The sequence below is a fragment of the Vipera ursinii genome (assembly GCF_947247035.1).
Source record: "Vipera ursinii genome assembly, chromosome: 2".
Lineage (NCBI taxonomy): Eukaryota > Metazoa > Chordata > Lepidosauria > Squamata > Viperidae > Vipera > Vipera ursinii.
This window is the reverse complement of record NC_139513.1, coordinates 81,473,145-81,498,610: the sequence shown is the minus strand read 5'-3', so window position 1 is coordinate 81,498,610 and position 25,466 is coordinate 81,473,145. Positions and strand designations below refer to the sequence as shown.

At 40.3% G+C, this 25,466-nt stretch overlaps 1 protein-coding gene across 1 annotated transcript in view; it reads left to right on the top strand.

Annotated features, from left to right (window-relative positions):
• The first annotated feature begins 3,319 nt into the window (after window positions 1–3,319).
• Window positions 3,320–25,466, top strand: part of SYNPO (synaptopodin) — a 60,650-nt gene continuing 38,503 nt past the window's right edge. Inside the window, exon 1 of the mRNA XM_083351301.1 lies at window positions 3,320–3,541. The gene's annotated coding sequence lies outside the window, so the exon portion shown is untranslated. The remainder of the gene's footprint in view (window positions 3,542–25,466) is intronic.

Here is a 25,466-nt window from a genome sequence, read left to right as displayed (position 1 = left end):
GGTTCTAAATTATCATGAATATTTGTTCTGTCCTTGGATCTTCCTGTGACTTGATAAATTAATTATATAATATTTATTTGCCTGTGTAATTTGATCTTCAAAGTTAAGTCAAAGCCACCTGGGCACCTTATTACTTTACAAATTAGACCTGGCATGGGATTTATATTAAAATGTAATTATCTATTCTTATGTTGGATGACTTTCCCCCCCTTTCTTTGATTTACTTCTAGAGCACAAAGATTTAGAAAATAAGCTACTTGCCCAAATAAACCATGGAACTATAGGAGACAGGAGCATTTAATTCTAAGAAAAGACTACATTCTGGCCTATAAATATAGCCATAGGTACAACACCCACCCACCCCACCCACACACGCATGCACACATTTTTGTAGCAATATAACAAAAGTATATTAGAACACAACCAGTACAAAAACTCTAAATAAAGCCAAAAGCCAACCTAGTTCAGCATTATGTTTTCATGGGCCTTACTACAGCCCATCAGCAAGATCAATACCAATTGCATAGTCCCAATTGTGTTCCTAGCAAGTGATACTAAGTGATGTAAGGAAAGATACTGAAGGTAAGGCAGGGTCCTAATACCCCAAAGGTAGCATGAAAATCTTTAGCAAGGAAAATGGATATTCCACCTCTCTAATAGCTATGGTCCCATCCTCTCTCTTGAATAAGTACATTGTTGTGGATGGACTTTAAACCAGTCACCGATTAATGGACTTCCCCAGCTGGTAAGATCATTTTAAAGCTCTTGGTAATGCTGTGATTATTTTTATTCCATTTTTCCCTTCCATTTCCTTCTTCTTTGCCTGCTGTCCTCATTAAGTGCTATTGGTATAATACAGTATATAACCTTAACGTTTATGCGTTTGTTAATTCCCTTTTAAAACTGTCCAGCTGGAAATTCAAATATATTATTATAGAGTCATGCATTATATGAAAAAAAATTCTTTTCAGCTGCTGCCCTGAATTTCTCCCCCTTGAGTTATGGCTTTTCAAAAACAAAAGAAAAAAAAACATTTTTCTAGTCACTGTGCATATGTTTTATGTTTTGATCATTTGGACTATCAGTAAGAGAAGCAGGGAAATCTCCTCCAGGATTCTGGGCTAAGAGTGCAGGTTGGCAGACTTTCTAAAGCAGTGATCTGTTTTCCAAGTTAAATACAACTCGTCCCAAATCTTTTAAAAATCAAGTGAAACCCAAAAAGCAGAGCAAGGAGAGATGGAGAAATCAGAGGCATGTGAAGCAATACCCTGTAGAATAACTTTGAACAGTCAACTTCATTAATGGTAAACACAGATACAGTATAACTCTCAAAAATGACCTGTAATTGGAGATCTCTTAGGTTTTGAAATAAAGGTAAAGGTAAAGGTTCCCCCGCACATGCATGCTAGTCGTTTCCGACTCTAGGGGCCGGTGCTCATCTCCGTTTCAAAGCCGAAGAGCCAGCGCTTGTCCGAGGATGTCTCCGTGGTCATGTGGCCGGCATGACTAGACGCCAAAGGCGCACGGAACGCTGTTACCTCCCCACCGTAGTGGTCCCTATTTTTCTACTTGCATTTTTATGTGCTTTTGAACTGCTAGGTTGGCAGAAGCTGGGACGGAGTAACAGGCGCTCACTCTGTTACGCGGCACTTGGGATTCGACCCGCCAAACTGCCGACCCTAACCCACTGAGCCACTGCGTCCCTTTTTTAGGTTTTGAAATAGGACCAGACTAATTTGGAAATATTTTAGATGGGTAAGAGAGACAAGTTAAAAGAGCTCCATGACCGCCACTGGATCAATTCAGGAAATTAGAGCCCAATGTATGTAACAGCCAATGAATTGTGCTAGCTGAGGAATATAGGGGTGCTGGTAGCCTAGCATTTTGGAGAACTGTTATCTGAATAGCATATCCTCTTGATGATAGTGCATAAGGAAGCTGCAGGATTTTTCTTAAGGACAAAGAATATGATAAATACTTGAGAATAAATCAGGTATCAAGAGCTTGGTGATAAATGTGGAAACATAAAGAGAAGAAGACTGTGAGAGAGAGAAGTAACTTTCCTAGAAGGTGTGTCTTTTAAGATGCAATGGCTGGTATTTTGCTCTCCTACCTAGAGGTACTCTAAGTTAAGGGAAGTTTAAATTAAAATTAAAAACTATTATTGTGGAGCTGTTTTGAGTGTTTGAAAAAAGAAACAGCTCCAGAATTGCCTTGGACATGATTTTTATAATCTCTCATCACTTATAAAAATATCAAAATTGAAAATACCAAACTAATATACCTGGACAACTGCTGTATGATCCATAAAGCAATGCAAGACGCCAGGCTTTAAAATGAGGACGGAAAATGGGTGTGTTTGCGTGTAGTTTTCCCAACTAATAAAAAATTAAAACTAAAAGTTTAAATCTCTTCAAGAATTGTTGTAGATAATTCTTAGTAAACGTCAGCAAATACAACCCGTGAAAAAAGATTCTACGTTTCCTGCATGGCACAAGGAATAGTCCAAATCGCTTAAGATTCCTCTGAAACGTGTGAAAGCGGTTTTTATCAGCCCAAACCCACGGCGTGAACTTTCTCAGCGACACCCAAGCGCGGTGCCGATCGAAAGAGGGACGATTTGCGATCTGTGAAAACTCCGATCGCCGGGTAAAAAAAAAAAAAGAAAGAAAAAACATTGGCGCGGCCGGGCGAGAAAGGAGAGGCGTGCGCGTTGCTTTCTTAAAGAGCAGAGGCGCGTTTATCGCTTTCCTTGCCAAAGGCAAACGGCGCCTACTCCGTCGAGCCTCCGCCGGGGTGGTGCGGGGGGGGGGGTATCGCGCTCGCGCGTGGACAGCCTGGCCGCCCCCACCAACAACTGCTGGCCGAGCGGGGGGGGGAGGGGTGGTGGCTCCCCTTCGGATCCCATTTCGCAGAAGTGGGATTTTGCCCGCCGGCATGACTCTGGGCTGGGAAAGCAATCCGTCGACGGCGAGCCCGATGAGTCAAAGGAAAGAAGCGACTTTAAAAGAAAGAAAGAAAGAAGCCGTGGGGGTGGGAGGGGGGAGAGGAAGCGGGAGGAGAAAAAAAGCGCAGGCAGCTTCGGTGAGTCAGCCGAGCTCGTCCCGCTTTTGCCTCTTGCTCTCACCGCTAGGGCGGCTGAGGCGAAGCCGAGCTCCCAACTGGCTCGCCCCGGGGGCGTCCAGGCGCACCAAGCTGGGGGTTGCTCTCTCTCTCTCTCTCAAGCCTACCCCCCCGCTTCCCTCCCCCCCCCACCTCCGCGCCCGGGTCCCTCGGCTCCGATTTGACAGACGCGGCCAGTTGCTGAGTAAAGCCGGACACCCGATCCGCTTTTGGAGCAGCCGGGAGCAGGCAGAAGAAAGCGCGCTGCCGTGCAAAGCCCGGCGGCAGAGAGGCTGGAGAGAGGTGGCAGCTCGCTTGACGAGACCCACACACACACACACACACACAGAGAGAGACAGAGAGAGAGGGGAGGATCGGAGCCCGGGGCTTGAGATCAAGGAGAGAAGCCCACCCACCCCCCCGTGGAAGGGGAGACACGGTAAGAGGAAAGGAAGTGGGGGGGACGGGTCCCGGTGGGGCGCTTGTGGGGCAATAGACGGGCCGGAGGGGTGGGTGGGAGGCGCCGGGCTAAAAATCCAGAGGCGAGTCAGGGCTACCTGTTGCCCCGACAGCCGCTGGCTCTGCGGCGTGTCCTTTTATTTTATTTTTTTTTTCTTTTCCCCAGCCGAACCCTTCCTCTCTCCCAGCCTCGGCGGGTTGGCTGCTGCCATTTGTCGGCGGGCCAAGGCAGCTAAGCGAAGTTTGTTGGCGCGGGAACCTGTCGGCTCGGGATATTGGCGTCCGCCCCTTCGCCTGCCCCCGCCCTTCCAGGGAGACAGGAGGGAACGGATCGCCAGGAACTGGAAGGCCGAGCCTGGCCGCTTTTCCTTGCGGTTTCTCCCCCCCCCCCCGGATTATTCTTGGCCAGGGGTAGCACAAGGGAAAAGCCGCTCGCCTCCGGTGGCGATCGAACCCAAACGCCGCGGCGGCGGCGGCTGGGTTTTTCTTCGGAAGACGCGGAAAACGCGAGTCTCTTCTCGCGGGTGGCCTGCGTGGGTTTTCAGTGGGGCATCCCAAAGGAGCCCCGCAGGGAAGGGAAACCTCCCCTGCGACCCCACTGCGGGGCACGTCCAACTCGGACTGTCAGGTCTACCTCGGATTTGTAAGGTGCCGGAGAAACGTGGACCGAGTGGACTTTCCCGGACTGCGGCAAGTTCCCCTACGTAGAGAGAAACCCACTTGGTGCACGACCCTCTGTGGAACCTGATGCACCCTCTTTAGGAATCAACTATATCCTGGTTCCCAGGCAGCCTGCGTGGTAGAGCACAGAAGTCGGGCTGTGACATTCACTGGTGAAGGCAATTTGTGGAGAAGGAACCATCACAGCTCGATGTCATTGATGTAGGTGCCTCCGCTCCACAACGTCCGGGGAAAACAGGGAGATTTGCAGCATTTGGTCTCCTTTGTGTGCCATCTTCCAATTCCATCAAAATCTCTTGCCTTGCAAATAAGATTACTGGCCATACAAGTTACCATTTGCAGCCCTTGCTCATCCTCTCCTTCAGCTTGTCATTCAGGGTTACTTTTGCCCTTTTAGTTCACTTCACTCTTGAAAGCTAGCAGGCAGAGAAAGACAGGAGCATATGTAGGAAATGTAAGTCAACAAACTGATGAATCAATACCCATCTATGCTAGATTCACTTGACCAAAGTATTCTGTGATGCCCAGATCCATTTGAATATTGGAACACTATCATATTATTTAACTCAGTCTTGACCAGAAAATAAATATCTAAAAGGAAGACTATTTTGACCTCTTCCCGACATGTGTCCTTGCTACGCACAACCACCTGTTTTAGCCTAGGGGTATTACTAATATGAATGTGAGAAATGCGGGTATAATCTTTGTAGGCAGTGGTTTGTTGACATCCCCCCTCCTTTAGTTATTTGTCCTGTTCCAGCCATTAAACTGCTATTTGCTTCTCAGCCAGACTTTCATCATCACCTTCTGTGCCAAAAAGCTCTGCTTGTCCATCCAGAAAGGAACCCCTTTATGTCAAAGAACACTTCTAAGATGCTCACAGAACTGGAAGTCCCATCCAAGGGTCTTCTTCCCTCTGGCATTTCCAAGGGCAGCAGCCTGATGTCCTGTCCAGGCCCAGAAATATACTCAAGGCAGTCGCATTGCTGGGTACTGCTAGAAAAGATTGGGAAAGTCTCATTGGTTGTTTCATTAAGAAACTCATAGGAAGCATCCAAGGACAATTCTTTAGTCTTCAAACTCTCTGCCACCATTTGCCCATTTGAAATAATAATAATAATAATAATAATAATAATAATAATAATAATAATAACAACAACAACAACAACAACAACAACAACAACTTAATTTCTTATGAGGATTTTTATACCAAACATGAACTCCTCCACAAAAAGGGCTGCTTGAATTTCCTGATGTAGCTTTGACAACATAGAATTTACCCAGAAAAGCCACTGCGATTAGCCAGAGTCAGAGCCAATCAGAACCTTCTGGAACCAGTGTTCAGAAATTCAAACACAATTTTCAATTGCCCAGTTGTTATGAGCAATAGTGATGGACGCTGGGAGTTGTAGTGCAGCAACGTCTGGAGCACGACAATTTCCTATTCCTATTCTAGACTGTGTGCTGCATTTGGGAGCTAACAAGAAGAATATGTAAATAATTAGATCCATCTGGACCACAACATTGAAGCATTGAATATTTGCTCCTAAAATAAACACAAAAGAGGCTGCAGTCTGCAAAGGTTTTAAAGAGCTGTAGGGTTTTTCTAGCTTTTGTGTATCAGTTTAAAGTGACTGTTGGATTTGATTTTCAATAGAAACTAGCTACAATATGATGATCTTTGAAGCACCACTGTAGCTTTTTATAGGTTTCTGAGGCACTTTTGCTCTGCTGCCATTTAGGAATGTGAACACTGTTGTGAGACTATTGACTAAATTAAGTCAAAAGAAGGCAAACTTCACAAAATCCAGCAGAATGACTACAGTTTGGAGAAAGGCCTATTTAAAAGTTTGATAGCTTGGTAGGATTCTTGACAGCACAAGGAAATGGTACCTAAAAGGCCATTTGTCCCAGTACAAAATCAGTAGAAAGATTTAGCAAAAAGGAGAACGTTCCTGGTGGATATGTTTTTCAGTCTTGTGAACTGCTTCCATTTCTGTCCTTTCCCCAAATCTAGTTAGTGGTAGTAGTGAGCATTGAGTGCTTCTTTGTGCCAACTTCCAAGCATGATAAAAGTAGTTCTAAGGTGACGAGCCAATGAAAACAGATTTATTCTCTCACCAAAAAGAAAAACCCCACAGAACCTTCAAATAGCATTTGAGACAAACGGGGGTCACAAAGTTTGTTTAGATGAATAGCAAGCAGTAGCCAGTTCTGGCCTGTTTTTTTCAGCACTGAGATGTGAATGTTCCAGTGGAAGATAGAATGAGCGGGTTTGATTGGGTCTACTTTGAGAAACTATAGTAGCTCTGAAATTGGAATAGAACTGATGGGGGTGGGGTCACCTATTCACAGTGGCAAGGGAAAGGGCCCTGTGATCCTAGAACAGGACGGTATATAGTCTCCAAATCATTTTCTACTGCTTTGCAGTAGAATTTTAAATCACACCATGAAATATCAATGGGACAATTGACCCACATCACCTGCCTGATTTCCTGCCATTTTAAGGCAGGAAACACAAAGTTTTGCAATGTACCATCATCCACTTTATTTGCAAATGTAATTGCTGATGCACTTGAAATTCAACACTAATTTTTCCCATTCTTCCTTCGACAATTTAATAACAATATATTCAGCACAGTTTTGTCCAGAGCTCCCAAACAGCACTTTCAATCAACCATTATTCAGTACACAAACTAACCATAGAGAAAGTAAACCAGTCAGAATCACTACTGTCTGCTTTAAGCTTGCCAATTGCTAACTTTACTGGGCCTCCTAGCATCCAACATTTGTGACATAAGTATCCACAGGGGCAGGGCAAGTGATAAAGGCATCCATCATCATGCCATAACTGAAATACTAGGATTTATGTACTTACTCCAGGCACCAGGATGAAAATGTATAAAAGTAGGGTCTTCAGTCTGATATAAACATAAGAGTACCATCAATTTTTTTTACATCTTCTTCAGTCCATTTGTCTGCCAATTCTCCAGAGTGCAAAATCCTCTGGTTTCTATGGGACTATTGTGAGAATATTGTTTTGAAAATATTAGCAAAAGCAGAAGAGCCTCCAAAGCATTTTTTTCATCATGGTACCAACTCAGCAAGTCCTGAGAAGTGTGTTAATTACTAAACACAAAGAAGCCTCATAATCTGAGCTATGAATGTGATTTTACAAGGACTCCAAGCTGCATTTTATGGCTACACTTAGGTCATGGTGAGTGAATGCAATATGACCTGGGAGGTGCTGAATGTGGAAGTCTCCAGTCCTTCCACAAGCATAAGAGAACCATTTTGGGGAGAGTGCCATCCGGTCTTGGGGTGGGGGTGAGGACGATTTAAAGCTGAACATTTGAAAATTTTACTCTTGCGTGTGTGTGTGTGTGTGTGTGTGTGTGTGTTCACCAGGGGTCTTCAAAACTTGGCCCTTTTATGACTTGTGGACTTCAACTCCCAGAATTCCTCAGCCAAGCACGCTGGCTGAGGAATTCTGGGAGTTGAAGTCCACAAGTCATAAAAGGGCCAAGTTTGAAGACCCCTGGTGAACACTATCAGGTAGACACTTTGCATTTGTTCTCCTAGTAACATCAGTCACAAGGAGAGGACCTGCCTTTTAATCACAGACAAAAAGAAGAGGTGCAATTTTTAAAAAAAACACATGTTTGTTTTATTCATGTCCTTTTAAAAGAAAAAGTTTCTATTCTCTGTATAGCATCAAATGGCAGGCTGTGGGGAATGCTCTTCCAGAGATAATGTCTTCCACAGCATCAAATTTCATAGAGTCCTAGCATTCGAAGGGGCTATTTTGTCTCTCAAGTTCCAACACCCTGCTTAGTGTAGGGATCCAGTTTAAAGCATCTCTCTGACTGACGGCTGTCTGGTCTGCTCTTCAAGACTTTCAGTAGAAGGAGAACTCACCACCATTCTGTGTAATTCGTTCTGAAATGAATTTTCCAAAAGAGGGAATGAAACCCTCCCTTTTTAACATTATTTTAACAGTTAATTTCTTTACATTGTAACATTTTGATGAAAGAAACTGTGCTTGAAGAAAAAAAATGCATTGCTTCCTTGGAACAAAACGTTTTGGGACAAAGTTATTGATTCTGAGCAACTTGAAACCTTAGGAGCCGGCACACTTATGTAACCACTGATGATCAAGTAGCTGGACTCTTGGTCATGTCCATATTCATGTCCCCTGAACATGGCATAAGCCTAGCTCTGAGAAGCAGCTTTATATCACATAATCTGAGGACCCTGCCTTTGTCTCTTCAGAGGCTGCTTAAAGTCATTTTAAGATGGCCCAGTTTAAAAGTGGTGCTTTCCAACTTCCCTCAATAGCGCCCCCCTAAAAGTGTGCTACTCGGAAGTTCCGATTTAAACCAGGAAAGAGAACAGGGTTTTTCCAGCATCGTGATGATGATGATGATGATGCTTCTGTCACAATTGGTGCATTATAGATTTTCTGCCACTTCTGCTGACAATAGTTACTAGTTGGATAGTTATTCTTTTTATTACTTTGGGGTGGAGGACAGCAGCACTCCCATTTTGCCTAGTCCACAGCCTACATCTGAGAGTTGCTAGCCATGATCACTCTCTCTCTACCAACACCTGTTGCAGCATTCCTTTAGGATGGAGTTTTCTTATTACTGATCACTATTTCACCTTGTGCCCCTGCCCATTCCTGCTAGTCCAACCAACATAGCAGGAGGGATAGAAATGGTGTGAAGTGGGAGGAAGGCGTGCTCCTGATGTTCCTCACAACCCCCTTCTCTTGGCCTGTGACTTGCTAGACCTCTTGAAAAATAACTAAACCCTTTATGTCAGGCATCTTTCAACCCTTACCCAATTTCTCCATGTGAAGAAAACCCATTGGTGGATACTTTTCCACTGGCAGGTGACATCAGAGGGAGGGAGGGGAAATGAAGTAAGGGAATCCACCAATTATGGATTGGTGGCTGTAGTTGTCTCTCATTAAATCCGTAAAGATAACATCTCTCATTACAAAGGAAAAGCTGTGTGATAAGAGAATGTAAAGCATAGTCACACTTAAATGGATGTCTATGGAGATTCTCAATCATCCAGGTCATGGTTGTCCCAAAGATCTTTAAGAAATTCCAGTTGCCTTTTGAAAAAGGACCTTTGGGATCTTAAATGGTTGTCTAGTTTTCTTGTCTGTATGTCTGGGGTTTACTAGCTGATGACATCATCTGCAGTCCTACAATACTGTACTTTCATCCAACCTTTTAAAGAATGGTTTTTATGATTCATATCTGTTCAGGCTAAGATAATGTCTTGTTTTGTAAGGTGATAGAAACTGACATTCCTCTCCATGGAAATGCAGTCAGACTAAGCCAGTGATTGGATACTTTTTCCCAGAAGAGACAAACCGTTCACCCAGTTTTACTTTTTCTGTTACTAAGATGTACTGGTTGCAGTTTAATACTTTAGAATTACCAAAAATGCCAACAAATATCAAAAGAAAGAGAGGTCTACACCGAAATGTTAGGCTTCTGTGCTAGTTTGAAAAAAAAGTGTGATTGTGTTAAGGAATCCATTTATTAAAGTCATAGCAAATCTTAAAGCAGCCACACCTTTCAGCTAAAGTGGTGTTTCTCAACCTTGGCACCTTTAAGATAGGTGGACTTCAATTCCCAGAATTCCACAAAGCTGGCTGGGGAATCCTGGGAACTGAAGTCTGCCCATCTTAAAGTTGCTAAGGCTGAGAAACACTGTGCTAAAGCATTTATGCAATAGGAAACATTACAATAATCATGTCATCCTCTCTGGCTTCTGGAGATGTGAGATTATGGGACAGAATACCACTAGGAAATAACAAAAGAATGGAGATAGAGACTTTCTTTCTTTCTACTCTATTAACATTGGCCTTGCCAACTGACAAGAACACTCTCTTACCAGCCCTAGTGATCAATTTCATTCCAATGTTCCACAGAGATGCAATCTTTTCCTTTCTTGGTGATGGAAGGTGTTTCATTTACCCCTGTTGCATTATATGATTGTAATTTTTTTTACACATCTTCATAGTTCTTGGGTATTTGTTGAACTTCCCAAAGGAATGGCTGTTTCTCAAAAAGCAAAAGGATCATGTATTATCAGGAAAAATATGCTTTTTATTCCTAATACTCATTGTTCTGCTTCTGTCAGCCTACTAATAAAGCAGACCAAGTAACCACCAGGAAGACCAAAACTATTTGTACTGAGATGGGCTATAATAATAGAATCTTGCAAGCCCAATTGTGCTGTACCTCCCCACACACACTTCTTATACTCTTGTGAATTAGGGAGGTGTGTGCCTGAGTCACTTCCAAATGCTATCTTGTTGCTCTGGACTTAAAAATATTTCAGTCCTTTTTGCCTAAGTAACAGTTCTTGCATATTTTGGTCAAGTTCTTCTTCCTTGCTCTATAGCTTCCTGCAACTGAGAATAAAAGCAAAGTAGCAAAACAGCTAATATTTTGGAATTATGTAAATTTATCAAAGTTATTTAATTTATTGAACCCAGTCTCTCCTAACAAGCAAACTATGCCATTTGGGCCAGGTTTTTTTCTCTCTCTCCCCGCCACTCTCTCTTTCCCTCTCCCTCTCCCCCTCTCTCTCCGCCCAACCGTCCTCTTAGGGTTGTTATTGTGGGGAAATGGGAAAAAGGAGCATTATATACACAATATCAACTTGAACTGTGCAAAATTAAGATGAATTTAAACCAATCAATCAAATCATATATTTCTTTAAAAGTCAGACAATGGGCGTTCATCTCGGTGGAAACAAGCTTCATATGCCCATTGTCAAACTCTATAATGTGCAAGATTTGGATCTCTGGATGCAAAAGAAAAATCAAATGTATCTGAATAAAAGTAGAACATAGCAAAATGTATCCCTTGCCTCGTTATAGAGAGAGAGAGAGAGAGAGATAGCAACTATTCAACTGTTGCTAAGGCAAAGAAACAGTGGGTTGTTTTGCCAACCCTCCACTCACCATTCCCTGCCCCCCACTTTTCATTTCTTATTGTCAGAGCCCAAAGCATTTCAAAGAAAATGTCATGCTCTCCTTCTCAAGTTTTAGAAGGTGTTGTTATTTTATATCAGACATGTCAAACACAAGGCCCGGGGGCCGGATCCGGCCCGCAAAGTGGTTTCATGTGGCCCGCGAAGCCATCCTGGAAACAGGGAACGGCCCCCAGTGCCTTGGCCCTGGCCCAGAGACCCTCCTTCTGCCAGGGACCCTCAGATCTGTCCCACTCCTGCCCAGGCCCCCACAGGCACCCTTGATGCAAACGATGTAGAGCTGGCCACGCCCACCCAGTAAGCCATACGCACTCTAGCCACACCCACCCAGTAGGCCACGCCCACCCTGGCCATACCCACCCGGCCCCCTGAGGGCAACCGCAATGCTGATGCGGCCCCCAATGAAATTGAGTTTGACACCCCTGTTTTATATCAAGTCATTTAAATACATTCCTTTGAAGGCTTAGGGTTAGGGGATTGATGAACTCCTTGCAAGCATGCCAGAAGACAAGAAGCATGGGTCTCACCTACAACATGGTTACGTAGCTGTTTCAATCCACCCGAATCCACCTTTTTTTCCTGTTAAGGTGTAGAAATTCTGCCATAAGCTCATTCAATCATACTGGATAGCATTCTAACGCAATAGAGCTAGTCTGAATAAAGTAGCAACTCACACCAGATACAATCATGTTACTGGAATGGAATTTGGACAACAGTCTTGTCAAGAATTGTCTTCTAGGCACCTCTTATCAAAGATCTCAATTAATGATCTACTTATTTTTGCCAGCTCCACTTTTTCTTTCTTCTCAATCTCACAGTATGTGGAATGAAGATAAAGGAGTCAAAATACAAGACATAGGGAAGCATGCTTATTTCTCCATTAAACTCCATTTCAGCGCTCCATTTGATTTCACCCTGGGAGCAACTGGAAAGTCCAAAAAAGGATTGAAGGAAACTTTTTTAAAAAAAATGTAGATACATATTATAGTTATGATTTCTTATGGTTATGTGCTGGGCTTGGTTAGAACTGAGGTATTCAGGTTCAAATCTTCCTCAGCCAGAGACATTCACCAGTTGTATTTAGACTAATCCCTATCCTTTTCTGAATCTACTTCATGGGATAATTATTAAGGTAAAATTGGGACAGTAAGGTAAGACTATGGCTGTAATCTATCCCTATTTTGTATGCCCCTAACCACAGCATAAGTGTTCTTAGACAACAAGCTTTTCCCTATCTTGTCTCCATTAATTTGACATCATTTGATCTGTCACTGATGACAGGCTGTTATGTCAGTAACGCCAATTATCAAAGTAATGTTTTTCCTCTTATGCTGACACTGCCCAAGAACAGCTTCTAGGTATGTAAAATCTCCTAAGCTTTGTCTCCCTTATCATGGAGAGATGTCAGTTGACCAGCTGTTGGTAGGAACAGAAGCATTAGAGCTAGGATAGTGATTGACAATTTCATATCAATATACCAGCCAGCCCAAAGATGGATGGATAACAGTTTAACATAGTCAATAAAAAGCCCTATGTACTGTATACCACTATGAAATCCTGCAGAAATATAAATGTAATTAACAGTCAATAAATATGCATTACCAGGTATTTCTCAGAACAAAGGCAGCATGACCATGTTGAAAACAAACTGGTTTGGTAACTCTAAGTAAAATGAAGGATGCACTCTTTAGGAAACAGTTCTCTTATGTCTGTACATCTCCATCTATGGCCCTTAGCTTTTGTCTTTCACCAGTGGCTTTGGGTTCCAAGGGCTAGAGGTGATGATTTACATCAGAGATTACTCATATGGCACCTGTAGGCTTCTAGACACCTCTGCAAGACTCCTAAGTGCCTAAAGATCCTCATAATTATATAGTGTTTTTAAAGAACCAGAAAAAAACTTGAAATCTCACAAAGGCATCAATTCTCAGTGTTTCAGGATTCTCGTGTGAGAGCTGGCACAATTTCAACAAAGAAAGTTAAAATCATGTAAACCTTTGAGGTTGTCAGGTTAGTATGATTTCAATTTCTTTCTCATTAGATTTTGAAAGAGGTTATAGGCAAAAATCACTGAAAACTTATGAGTTTCCTTTATGAGATTTTAACAATGTTTAAGGATTTCCCCCACCCCCAACATTGCACAGTAGCTCTCAACATTGTCAGATATTCAACCTTTGGTTCATGGTTATTAATATTTTACTGCATCTGGAAGTTGATCTGGAACAACATATTACATAACTGAACTTAATAATTAGTAAAGGTAACATTAAACTGTGGCATGCATTGATTTATAGGCTAAATAACCAGGAAATTGTTAATAGATTTGGCATCTGAGATATCCAAGTTTTGAAATATATATTTCAAAATATGTCATTTTCATTTCTTTATTTAATTTAACATACTTGGGTGGCACTTGCCTCCTTAACAACTCAAGCAAATTTACAGAAATATAATAAAATAGCAAGCATAATGTTAAAACAAGCTTTTAAACACAATTTAAACAATACCTTTTAATAATGAATGTCATAACCATTAAAACAAGGGAAAGCTCTTCTGAACCTCTTCTAAACTGTGCTATGGAGTGGGCTTGCCTCAGCTCCAGAGGCAGTCTGTTCCCCAGTATAGAGCCTCACACAGAGAAAACACAATTAATCATTGATGTCAAGTGTACCTGCATTAGGACCACAAAACCAGCCCCACCAATGTTCTAAAAATAAGGTAGAAATAGGTGTTTCTATTAGTATTGTGTCCTACGTCATGTAAGGCTTTCCCCATGACTGGTAGCAATAGGATTTGGTTCATAAAGCAATTGGCAACTCATGAAGTTTTTCAGCATGGGCGTTCTGTAAGATCATCATAGTGAGGTTTCACTCACTATATTTGTTGACTCATTTTGAGTCAATTGCCATCTTCAAGGACTGCCACAATAAATGCAATATAATTTAACCCTGAGATTGTTAGCAGGTGAATTACTGAAGTCTCTTTTCTTCAGGAAGGGATTAGGCTTTTTTTTTAATAGACTAGACAGGCACATAGTAAAATATTTATGTTATGTTATGTTATGTTATGTTATGTTATGTTATGTTATGTTATGTTATGTTATGTTATGTTTTTTTTATTGAAAAGTTTTAACATACATTTTATTTTTAACAATCCCCCCTCCCCCTCCCGTACCCATCCCTCCCTACCCCTCCCCCCCTCCCCCCCACTTCCCAGAGCTAAGTACAAAGTATAAAAACAAAACAAAAAAACATTTATGTTATGTTATGTTATGTTATGACATTACATTACATTACATTGCATTACATTACATTACATTACATTACATTACATTACATTACATTACATTACATTAAGACACCATTACCAAAAATTCCAGTGACTGTATTATATAACCATTGTTCAAACTTCTTATGTCTCTTTCTGCTGCTCATCTTACAGAGTTAAAACCAGTTTTGTTTTGAGTGGATGATACAGTTTTCATTTGATCCTTGTTTTGATAATAGCCTGAAATAGTATCAGGTTGATTATCTTATCTGTGTGAAGATTAGCTTTCACAGTAAGGGTGTGCAATTGGGCCATTAGCTGATAAAAGACACTCCTTGCCATTAATGTTAGATGGCTATATAGCTTCAGTGCTGAATCCAGAAGGATCTCAAGTCTGTACATCCAACCCCATCTAGAACAAGCATTTGTCCTGACTTGAAGTTCAGCTGCCAGGTTCAATAACAAATATGTTTTGCTCAACTAATATTTATCAATAGATACAGAAACAAGACAATCCTTTAAAAATATATGGTTTCAAAATTATATTTCAGACAATAATGTTTAAATTGCAGTGCTTAAAAATCATTGGGTAAAATCCTAGTTCAATATAATGTAATAAAAGCTGGATCTGTGGTTTTAGTGAAAATGATTTTTTCAGGGAATGATATTTTTGAGATTTCCATTAGGGTTACTGCATTAATTCAATGCAGAAAAAAACAGGATTGTGAAACATTCAAAATTAACACATTTAGTCTTGCAAAACTTTTATGGACTAAATTCATTAAATACCTGAGTCTGTTCAGGTGCACATAATCCACAAAATCTGAAGCCAGAATACATTTGCTAATGTTTAAAGTACCAAATACATTAAGCTTGATCTAATGCTGGGTAAAAAAAAATATTTCCCAACAGTAACTAATTCATGCAATCATTCAAGATTGTGGTCTTTTGACAGAATCTGAGTTCAAAATAAACTTGCTTAGCTTTGGTATGATAGTTCAAGATATGATAATCTCTTATTCAAAAACCATGTTGCAGATCAAAGAAAAAATGTTTTTGTACTTAGACAGGAAAAGTATTATTTCCAGAGAATTGGAAGTTAAATGTAATACATTTTCCCCACTGCTTGTTTGTCATTAGATAACTGCTTCTTTGGGGGATGGCGCTTTAAGAGATAACTTCTCTTAGGGATCAGTAGAGCTTTGACCAAGTAAGCAGTATACTCTGGGCAGATCCAGGCAATCACATTAAAGTGCAGTTCACCAGTCTTGGAGATATTCTTCTGAAAGTCACATCAAGATAGGATGATAGGGGCTGAATGACTGGGGTAAGATTAGATCAGACTGATTTGTTTGTTTGTTTGTTTGTCTGTTTTACCAGGCTGGCCAACTCCACAAGTGGTGTACAATATTAAAAAAGGCAAGAACATTTAAAAGGAAGAGAGACATGTACACCGAGTAAAAACATTCCAGCTTATGTATAAAATAAGACTTTAGGATGGCTTGACACCATCCTAACCTAAGACCTGGAGAAACAACCTGGATCTTTAGGTTGGGATCCATAATGTTTTCTGGATAGAAGCTGTTCCAGGGGGGCAGGCACCACAACAGAAAATATGTGCTTCCTGTATCTTAACAGATGGCATTGTTCAGTCAATGGAACTGGAGCTCACCCATTCTGCCTAATTATACAGAAAATATCAGCAGCTTAATATGGTTTCTAGCAGCTGGACAGATCCCAAGATCTGTGACCTTGTCATTAACTACATAATCAATGTAACTTGCTTACACTGTATTTACAGGGGGAAAATGTGTCAAAATACGAAGGAAAATGCTATTTCAAATATAAACCAGCCCAAAACAATTTTAAGCTGCCTTAAGGGGTGAAAATGAGATGAAAACAAGGTTAGAAAGATACAAGCAAGGTTAGGAAGATACAGCATTTAGAAAAATATTTTATGTTTTCATTCATAGGACATATTTGTTCCGCAGCGAGGGAAATATGAGGATAAGCCTACTGACACATAAGTTATGTATTTCATGGACACAAAAATCACCTATAGGATCAGTAATGTTATGTAACTTTGCTTATCTGAAGGGTTTGTTCAATTAAATGGAAACACTTTTTGACATTATTTGAATCCTCAAGTAATCTTATAGAGAGAGAGGTTGTTGGCTGGCTTCCTCATCTTGTTTGTTTCTAAAGGATTCTTTATACAATCACACTGTTTACTGGATTTCAGTTATCCCCAACTGAGCACCACTAGAATAAGTTATTCTTCAAAAGGGTTATTTGAAGTACACATCAAATTAGACATGAAAAGCAGCTGTTTTCTATTCTGTTTTTTTGAATTTATCCATACCTATGTGATTAATTATTACATTTTTCTGGCATACTTTATGTTGAAAAGAAATGGGTGGATGGATGGATGGATGGATGGATGGATGAAAGGCAGTTAGATGGGTAAATATGTAGATTTTGTATAGACACCAAGTTTCGTGATAAATCTGGTTGATATACCATATTAAGAACAAATTGAAACAAATATACAGCAAAGAAAAATAATTAACATCTAGAAAGCAAAATAAACTTTCTCTGATATAACAACATTCCCATGAGGGACCTATAACCTATAACCCAAGCTAGCATTCCTAGGTTTTGAGAGCTTGTTTAAGTAAGGTAAGGGCAAGGGCAATACAGTTCTCTGGAAGGATAGCCATTCCAGTCAGCAAGGCCTGATTTTTGAATCCTATTAGATGACATTGTTCAATGGTTGAGACCTGAAGCATGCTAACTCATAGAGCTGCCTGTTACTAGTCCTCATGGGCGAACCAAAAGTGTATCATGATCAATGATATAAAAAGCTGTTGAGAGATCAAGAAGCAGCAGGACAGTTGCACTATCCCCATTCCAGTTCCAGTTGAGACCCTGTCTCAGTACAATATCCATCCTGCCCTGAAACCTGATGAAAAATTCAAGATAAACTGTTTCCTCCAAGACTCTCTAAAATTGTAGCCTGAGCATGTCAACAATATTAATTAGGAAATACTTCAGAACTATTTCAAGCTAGTTCAGGTACTGTATACAGATAGCTATGTCATTACATAATAAATATTAGTATAGATGACTTGGTAGTAAAATTGGGTTTTCTTGTAGAGCTCAAAAATATTTAAGGTAGAGCTTTCTTGTGGTTATTGCGATTGCTCAATGCATTCTTTTCTTTTTTTATAAGATTTTTATTGATTTTTTTCATACATTCAATAGTACTTGTTCAACAAATGTGTTGTCTGAGTTTTACATTCACTAATACAGATTGAATTCCTAATCCTTTATTCTTTTCTCTAGCCACTGATAAGTCCCAAGTTTGATAATATTCTGTTTCTTCTTTTTCTTTCAACCTCAAAGTCAGTCTGTCCATCTCTGCACATTCTAGTATTTTTTTCATTATTTCTTCATCTGATGGTATTTCTTAATTTTTCCAATATTGTGCGAATATAATTCTTGCTGCTATTATTACATGTAAAATAAAATATATGTTTTGTTTATCAGTCTTTTCTGGCATTATACCTAATTTAAAAAGTTCAGGTTTAAAATCTACATGTTTTTCCCCAACATCTTTTTTAAGCCAGCTATGTATTTTTTCCCAATAACTCTTTGCTTTGGCACATGTCCACCAAACATAGTAGTAAGTACCTGATTGTGTTTACATTTCCAACATCTATCTGACATGTTTTTAAACATTGTAAAACATTTCTTTTATTTCTTTAATGTAGGTGCAGCATAATCTAGATAGTCCAGGACAACAGTTTGACAGGTGTTGGGTTACTAACCCTCTCATCTTCAGCACATACTCAATACCACTGGGTTGGTGGGTGCTTAAGTTTGAATTGTCTGATGGAAGGTACATTAACAAAAATCAGAGCTAAAGTTTATTGTTTTGGAATAATAACTCGTATTAGTTTGGAAGATCTTGTTGTACAGGCAATACTCACTTAATGACCAGTCAAAATTATGATAGACTCAAAGTTATACTCCATCGTCTAAGTCAGGGGTGTCAAACTCCCGGCTCACGGGCTGGACGCTTCATCCAGAAGCCACACCCGCCCCATTGCTGGCAATGGCAAAACTGTCCCGATACGTTGCACGATGTCATGTGACATCGCAAATTTGACATGTCTGCGTTATTGCTTCTGCACCCAGCCCTCATGGTCACATGACCTCATTTCCATTGCTTGACAACTGCATCACATTTATAACTGGTTGCAGCATTCCGTAGTCACATGATTTGCAATGTTTTTTGTTGCTTTCTGATGTTTTGCCAGTTTCCAGTTCGGGGCAAAAGAAAATGCTCAGAAACACCAGAAATTGGGAAAAAATATTGCAAATCATGGTCATGTGATTAGACTAGATTTTACAAGCATTTTTATGTCATCATGAAGTGAGTCAGCATGGTCATTAAGCAGATCACATGGTTTGTAATCCACTTAATGACCATGCTGACTCACTTCATGATCACAGAAAGATGGTTGTAAAACCTAATCTAATCATATGGTGAGCCACTTAACAACCACAATTTAATTTAATTTAATTTTAATTTATTAATATTTCTATACCGCCCTTTTCCCGAAGGACTCAGGGCGGTGTACAGGGCAAGAATAAAACATAAAGTTACAAAAATTAAAAAGTTATTAAATACATGCCCATAAAAAACAATAAATACATTAATAAAACCCCCAATAAAATGATAATAAAAACCCCAACAATCCCACCCTCAGGCCAGGCCGGCTTGTTCGAACAGGTATGTTTTCAGATCGCGGCGAAAGGAGCGAAGATCCGGCGCCGTCCGGAGCTCAACCGGTAACTGGTTCCATAGCTCCGGGGCGCCCACAGAGAAAGATCTCCCCCTGGGGGCCACCAATCTACATTCTCTGACCGGTGGCACCCTGAGGAGTCCCTCTCTGTGGGAACGCACAGGGCGAAGGGAAGTTGACGCCGGCAGCAGGTGTTCCCTAAGGTACTCCGGCCCCCTGCCATGTAGGGCTTTAAATACCATAACAATGATTTATGGCCAAAATTCCAGGCTCAACTGTCATTAAGTGAGAACTATCTATATAGCAGGGGTGACAAGCTGCCAGCCAGCAGGCCGGATCCATCATAGTAAAACTGCACCCATCTATTGCGGGCAATGGCAAAGAAAGTCATGATACGTCATGATACATCACATGACGTTGCGAGTTAGACACCCCTGATCTATAGTATATATAAGATTAACTGTAATGTCCTTTTCAGTCACTGTATTTATTTATCCAATCTGTATGGCTGCCCGTATGACTGAGAATCTCTTATTGAGATTTACATTAAAGAATTACATTAAAACAAAACCAGCTAAGATCACCTTGAGCTGAGTAAAAACATAAATCATTAGACACATGCACCCTTGAATGATTTGAATTCTACAACGTTATCCCTTCTTTTTCCACTCAGCTTCTGGAAAAAGGAGCCAATGTCCTTGTCACAAAGTACTTGACTTTGACAAGTAAGAAAGAAAGTGCTAAGCTCTATGTTGCAGGATGTGACTGGAGCCGTGGCTGTGACATTTGGAGATCCAGGAAACTTGTCAAGTGATAAAGTTTATAAACAGGCAACCGCTAGCTCTTAGCGGTTTCATTACATTTTGGGAAACTGTGAACAAGCACTCATTTTATTGAATGAGCCCTAGATGTATAATCTGACAATGCACTGTGTACATAGCTCATTTTCTTTCGGTTTTCTACCGTATTTTTTTTAAAAAAAGAAGTATGTAAAAGTGTGCGCACATTTATGTGTGCCATGAAGATTTTTCAGAGTGATTTAACACAATTCTGAATTGCTGGCTAGTCAGTGTGGAACTAAATAGAAAGATTCCAGGTTTTTGGGGGGGTTGGGTGGGTGTTTCTCCCAGTTCAGTGCATATTGAACTGCTTACACAAGGGTGCACAGTCTATTGCCTTCCAAGTATATCCGTAGCTGAATTTGAAGTTCTGGCCTCTCTTTCCAATGGACATTCTCACTAGGACTAGAGAAGTTGAAATTTAACAACTTTTGTAGGTTTAGGAAGTGTACAAGCAACAGCAAGTTTAGATAAGGATACAAGGCGTCTTTATGACATGATTGGCAGTGAAAACACTTTGAGAGACTTGGACATTTTGAACCTTAATCTGCTTCCTGTCTCTGATCATTGTCCTATTTCCTGGTCTTGTAGTATGAAATATAGTATCTAATTCAAAAGATATACTACAAAGCCCCATACAAAATGCTCATTGACCTTCAGTTATTCTATCTTTCTTCCTGTAACAGATTGTATGAATAAGTGCTGCTAGTTTTCCCAGGTACCTCACAAATTTCCTTCTTTGCAGACAGAGAAGCAGCTTTCTTAACCTTGCTTAACCCCAGCTTCAATACAACCCTCCAGACACATTTTATAGCAGCTCTCTTTTGTGTGCCCTGTCATACTTTTCTGTAACATGCAGTTATTTGTTGTCCTATCTGTGGATTTACAGGCAAAACATCCCCCTTCTTAATGGGAATACAAAAGAGATGATAGAGCTCTCTCTTTATCACTCATTTTTGGATGAGGCTCCTACCGGTATCTGCCTACCATTATATGAGCAATGGCAGATTTTTGATCAGATGCCTCTTCTGCAACCTGAGCAATGCATTCTCCTTTATTTAATCTGACTTGACCAAAGGGTGTATTAATAGTGTCCATTCACACCACAGAGGTCGCCATTATCTGTGAATTTGTGGAATCTAGAATCAGTGCTAGTAGTACTAATGGTGTTACCTAGTTTGAGTAATGAAATGTCTGCAAGAAAACAACCAAGCTCAGAGAGCACCAAGGACCCCTCATTTCAACCCTGAAATATATTTTTTACATTGTAGAAATCTATTTCCTTCCTCCCTGTGGTAATGTGAAGATCTATATATCTATCCATCTATATATCCATCTGTCTGTCTATTTGTCTGTCTGGTCTGTCTATCTATATCTATCATCCCCATATTCTCTCTATTGGCAAAATAAGTTGAGTTCCAGGTCTTTCTTGAAGAGCATATGCAATAAGGTGCCAAAAACCCTGACACAGAAATAATCCGAGAGAATGGATGGAACCAATCAAACCCAAGATATCACTTGCATTGGCAAAGAAGCTGATACCACACCCAAGGGAGATGGTTAATATTAAAGAGCCAGTAGTAGCACTAATTTCTAAATTTCTAAAGAGAGAGAGAGAGGAGACATATTCATACCCAACAGAATGTTGAACAGATGGAACACTGAAGCAAATCCACAAAGCAGCAGATCTGAGGAATCAGGGCTGCAGCATTATCCTGTACCATTGCGTGAAGTTTGGTGATTTGGACATTTGACCTCTTCCCTGAAGACTCATTATAGGTCAGATGTCTAAGAAAAGGTATGATCAAACTTGTCAAAGTAGAAGAGCTCATGGAAGAATCTAGAATAGAATAGAAGCTGGAAGGGACCTTGGAGGTCTTCTAGTCCAGCCCCCTGCTCAAGCAGGAGAGCCTATACCATCTCAGACAAGTGACTGCCTAGCCTCTTCTTAAAAACCTCCAGTGATGGAGCGCCAATGATTTCTGGAGGCAAGCTGTTCCAGTGGTTAATTGTCTTCACTGTCAGGAAGTTTCTCCTTAATTCCAGGTTGCTTCTCTCTTTGATCAGTTTCCAACTATTATTTCTTGTCCTGCCCTCTGGTGCTTTGGAAAAATAAACTGACCCCCTCTTCTTTGTGGCAGCCCCTCAAACACTGGAATACTGCTATCAGGTCACCCCTATTTCTTCTTTTCTTTAGTCTAGCCAAACTTACAATCTGCAGCCCTTCACTACTTCTGGAGTGGTGGCATGGTAGCGCCTGTGACACTGGGAGGAGAAATCATTAACCAATCTTTCAGCAAAGTCCTTGGAGAAGAAGCTATTAGGAATTCATCCTTATAACAAAACAATAAAAATAAAAATCTTGCTTTGAGCTTCAGAGAAGGAAGACAGCAGAAAGCCATTTTCCTGGTAGGAAACACATGAGGAAACAACTAATTTCCCAGGCCTGCCAACATAATTATACCTTTAACAGACAAGGTACAGGAGGAAAGAACTAAAGAAAACACTTCTTAAATTTAGGTTACTATCTTCCAGGTGAGTAGTGAATGGAAACACTCTGGTGCATTTGGTAGCATGAAACGGTGCTGTGCAGTCCACAGGAAAACAAAGAGACAATTCTCTACCATTCTCCGTTTGCATGAACAAAGAGAAGCAACTCAGGATTAAGAAGGCAATAAGCAATGTACTAAAATGGAGATTCCTGCATAGGCAATTTTCTCAGCATTTTCCCATTCTATTTATGGTGCTGAAAAATGAGCTCCAGAGGACAGGGATATTAAACTATTAATATTAAACTTAAAACTATCCTACCAAATTTCCTAGCCTCATCGGATGTTTTGGAGGTCTACCTACTGTATATATCCCCATCAGACTGATTAGATGGCTAATGATACTAAGTTGATAGGTGTAAATTGGGGAGGGGGGCACTTTCAATAGAAGGCTAGCTTAGAGGTTCTGATCCTATTCTGAGTCAACACTGTGTCAGCAGAGTGGAAGTGATAACAGTATGGTTCTGGACATCATCTAAAAGTTGATGAGCCAAACTATGTAAATGAAAGATGTGTGAATCACATTTTGTTACTACAAAATCTCCACCCCCTCATTTATTTTCCAAAAATGAATGGATTCTGTTTGCACCACATACCATCTTCCTTTGTTGATTCCTTTCCCTTTCTTTCTCCTGTTGAACACCTGAATTACATACTATTCAGTGAATCAGAAGTAAATCTGAAGGAGGGAAATTAAAATGGAAGAGATGCAAGCCCATATAAATTGTTTCCAACTTGTTACAGATAAACTATTAAAAAGTCATAGGAGTTTTAGATGGGTGTAAATAAGGGGATATTCATTTGTTCAGCTTGAAAATTATTCTGCTGTGTAGCTGATGTATATAAATAGAAATACATAAAAATCAAGGCAATTTAATAGAGCAAAAAAAAGAGTCTAAAGTATTAGAAGCAACAAATACTAAAAGTGGAGGGGGAAAAGCAGCTGTAGGAGAAATGATATAATAAGGAAATGAATCTTGGGAACAAGTTAAATGCCTGGCATTAAAAAAAGGTCTGAAATTCAGCAAAGAAGGTAAATATCATAGCTGGGTAGTAGTAGTAGGGTTACCCCTGAAAAGTCTTCCTCAAATAAAGCCACCTACCAATTCACAATATGCAAGGACATATATTGCTGGCCTAATAACATGACCAGGAATGTGTACTTTCCATTCCTGAAAGGTTTTATTTCAGAAATATTCATATATCCTCTCCCATATTCAGTGCTTTTTTTGTAAAAGAAAAAGGTGCCGGAACTCACACTTGTCATACAACCCACCTTGCCTACCCTACAGGGTTCCATCCAAAAAAGGTGCCGGAACTCCGTTCTGAGCGTTCTATGAGAAAAAAAGCTCTGCCCATATTTATATATCTATGTATCTCTATCACTACACACAATGCAGTATTACATGGTATGACATGGTTTGGGAACAATCTTTCTTGGCAGCAAGTTGCAAAGATCTCTGAACTTCACTATGTCAACAATAAGGCTGGGTACATGTTTGAGGAAGCAGTTCATTTTGAACTTCCATCACAGTTCTCCTTTAAAGACTTTGTGGAACTGGAAAAGAATATCCACCTTCGTTCAAGTTGATAAGAATGGTTGATGTGCATGTGTACTCTTATTAAACCAAGATAGCTAATTATATCAGGTCAATGATATGTTCATCAATGCATCAACCTGGATGAAGATCAAAGTGCACAATCCTATAAAAGTGTGCTTGTGTATTTGGTCATATATGTGCACTTTCAAAACTTGCTCAACCTAAGTGAGGTTATGATGATGATGATGATGATGATGATGATGATGATGATGACAATCATGGTGATGATGATATCCATTCAGCTGTGTCTGAGTTGATGATTCTATGAGCCAGGTCTCTCCACGTCAAATGAGGTTGTATAGATTTCAAAGAATGGTAACTAGGCTGAGTAAGAAACAATTCAATGTCCAATGAAAGAGTCTTTCAAAGCTATCCAGAAGGACTCCCATAATATATTGAGCCTTTTTAAATAAGTGTTGAGTTCAGTTCCTCCTAATTTATTCCAGAAACTTGCATAGGCAGACCCTACTGTGTCTCACATATGGTTATGAGGAAAGTTCTGAGACAGATGTTATATAAAAAAGAAAAAAAATAGTATCAAGTTATAAGTTTTTCTAAGAATAATGTCAAGAGAAAATGGTTCTGGTAAGAGCATAATTTGCCAAGTCACTTTGGACAAATAGGAGGAAAAAATGTCGGGTGTGTTTTTAGAACAGTTTATCTTTCAAGGCATAACATTCCCAATCTTTTGGCCCCTGTGGTTTGGTTCTTAACAATTCCAGCATTCTACAGTGAACATTCTTTGCATTTTAAGAAGACAAACACTTGAAACAGATGAACCACTGGCTGGAGGATGGAACCCAGGCCTGCATTGGCCCTAATTAAGCCAAGGTCAGTCTCTCTGGTCAGATGAAGAAACATTTTTGTTAGTGCTGCAGCCAAGTAAAATAAAACTGAAACTATAAACATTTCAGAATAAACAGAATAGTTTGTATCTCATTGCCTTTGAATTTATCATTGTATGATTATAATTTGCACTGTTAAAGTCCTTAGCAGCCTAGGTGCCATTCCCGATTAACTGAGCAATCCTCCCATCTACTATGATCCTGAAGATCTCCAAAAAGGCCAGCAGTGTGAGTTGAGCATCACAGGCTTATTGTCACCATCAGATTTTTGTCTTCAAGTTTTTCATTCCTT